Source organism: Buteo buteo, chromosome 3 (genome assembly GCF_964188355.1).
Source record: "Buteo buteo chromosome 3, bButBut1.hap1.1, whole genome shotgun sequence".
Taxonomy (NCBI): domain Eukaryota; kingdom Metazoa; phylum Chordata; class Aves; order Accipitriformes; family Accipitridae; genus Buteo; species Buteo buteo.
Window position 1 is genome coordinate 25,767,519 of NC_134173.1, and position 2,513 is coordinate 25,770,031.

Genomic DNA, 2,513 nt, shown 5'->3' on the forward strand with positions numbered 1-2,513 from the left:
TAAAAGAGTGAACAAGGATGATGTCATTGGCACAAAATGTGAACAGAGCAGTCAGCTTTTCAGTAATACGAAGTGACAGTCAAGATACCTCACAAGTATTTTATACATTTATTTTGGAATAGTATATAATCATGCTTTGCCAGTATTCTGTCTAGGAAAGAAAAGTTATTCATTAAATATATATGTTCTGCAATCAAAATAAAATTGGTAGTGATATTTTAGCTAGTTGAAGAAACACAAAAATGTCAGTTGCCTCTCCCTAAGTTGGATCTTGGTTTTCTGCTTTCATGATGATACATAACATTCACAAATGGACTATATCTACTGTCATACTTAATGATTACATGTAGCATTCGCTACATATCAAGGTGCCACGCTTAGATCACTGGTCGGCCCGGACCAGGGAAAGAGACAGATAACACACACAGTGTGAGCGCCAACTTCCGGCTTTTATTGCGCAGTTAATTCCTTTTATACTAACAAGGGGAGGTGGGGTTACAGGTACATCACAAGGCTGCGACTAACCCTCTAACTTTCCGTGACAACGCGAGATCTTCCGAACGCCGACCCCTACATCTCTCCCCTCCCCATGACGAGTTGGCTTCTGTTGTTATGAACAAGTCCACACAAAGAAATAACTATATAAAATGCCATGAGTAGAAACATATCTCTACAACTACTTTAAAACACTCTATCTTAAACACCCGTAAATATCCCATTTACCCTGCAGAGCAAAAAGCTCCTTTATAGAAATTCACACAAGAGGTAGATTGAAAGTTAAGACTTGGAAAGAGTTACTTCTATTACTCTATAAGGCTTATCGTTGGTGTGCTGATGTTAAGGCTTAATGTCCGAGGCACCTAGATTCCTGGCTGCGAGTTCCGACAGTCGGATCCCATAAAGGCACGTATTGATGGACTCTGAGAGGGATGTCATCCGGATACCCAAGGTGTCATAAGCCAGGACAGGATAACAGCAATCTGTAAGAAAACTCAAACACTACAAGGTTAAGGTAGGACAAATCATACGACTAGGAACCCATTTCAGTAGCCCTTCACGTGTTTGTACACAGGCATACCCTCGCTCATGCTATGTTTAATCAAAGTATGCTTAACACACTTTTTACCTAAAGCAAGTTCTACATACACTTACTGGCTTTATCAGTAAGTGGATTCCGCACTGACTCACAGCATTCTTTAAGTTCTCAAGGACTTTCCAGTGAAACGCCTCTCTCTCTCCCCCTCTCTCCCTTTTTTTTTTTTTTTCTCCCCTCCAATGCCTCTGTAAGGTGTCCTGTCCCTCCCTTGCCTGTCTCTGTGGCGCGCTTCTTGATGATTGCCGTATCGCACTATCCATCCTCACCTCATCGGAATAATCGGAGTCTATAGCTGCTGGTACCGCGCGCCAGTTTCGGAAGGGCCCAGCCGAAGGATTAACCCGTTCCGGCCCAGGAGCGGCAGATGGCGCAGTTGATGGCGCAGCAAGAATAGGCACAACAGGGCCAGGCCCCGCAGGCAAAGGCGCAGCCAGCACAGGCTCAGTAGGCCCGGCCCGCACAGGCAACGGCTCGGCCCGCACAGGCAACGGCCCGGCCCGCACAGGCACGGGCCCGACCGCCGCAGGCATAGGCTCAGCCGCCACAGGCACTGGCGCAGCCTGCGCAGGCAAAGGCTCAGCCGCCACAGGCAAAGGCTCAGCCCGCACAGGCACGGGCCCGACCGCCGCAGGCAAAGGCTCAGCCACCACAGGCACTGGCGCAGCCTCCATAGGCACTGGCGCAGCCTGCGCAGGCAAAGGCTCAGCCGCCACAGGCACTGGCGCAGCCTGCGCAGGCAAAGCCTCGGCAGGCACAGAGTCAACCTGCACAGGCTCGGCAGGCAGAAACTCCGCCCGCTCTCCCGGCAAGGGCGCCTGGTTTCCCTCGCCGGGGGGTGGTTCCCCCGCTACTACAGTTTTTAACTCTCTCAGCTTCTTGAGCCCCCCCTCCGGGGGCGTTCTTTCCTCCCATTCCTTCACCTGACGGTACAAATCCCCCTTAACATCCCCGCCGGGAACCCAGTCCAGGAGGCATTCCCGCAACTCCTTCAGAAGATCCTGCCGTAACACCTCCCATGCCCGCCGCAGAGAGGGCCCATCCAGTCTCGGAGGTACCGTCTCCACCGGAAAAACCCCTATCTCCGCCGCACCCTCTGAGTCCACGCTATCAGTCAGAGAGGAACCGCTCCGCGAGCCCCGCTCCACAACCACCCACTCCGTCTGATCTTGTCCCACCGTCTCTGGGGGCACTATCCCCCGTTGTTTTCGAACCGGCGCTTCATCCGCAAACAGGATAGCTCGCGCCGCCGACCTGCACTCCCTAGCCTTTTGTCCCACCTTAACTACCCCCTCCACCATGTCCCAAGCTCGTAATCGTTCCGCAGCGCCGTGCTCACCCTCGAGCGCCGACTGAAGCAACATCTCCCGAACCACTCCCCAATTTGGGGGACTAAAAACTTCTGTGGGAGAACTCATCC

General features: G+C 52.0%; 1 long non-coding RNA gene across 1 annotated transcript; it reads right to left on the minus strand.

Annotated features, from left to right (window-relative positions):
* Positions 1-430: 430 nt before the first annotated feature.
* LOC142029441 (uncharacterized) lies at positions 431-1,774 on the minus strand. Its single transcript, XR_012649918.1, has 2 exons — positions 1,363-1,774; positions 431-980 (listed from the first exon to the last, which is right to left on the minus strand). It is a non-coding gene; the product is annotated as an uncharacterized LOC142029441 (long non-coding RNA).
* Between the last annotated feature and the right edge of the window lie 739 nt (positions 1,775-2,513).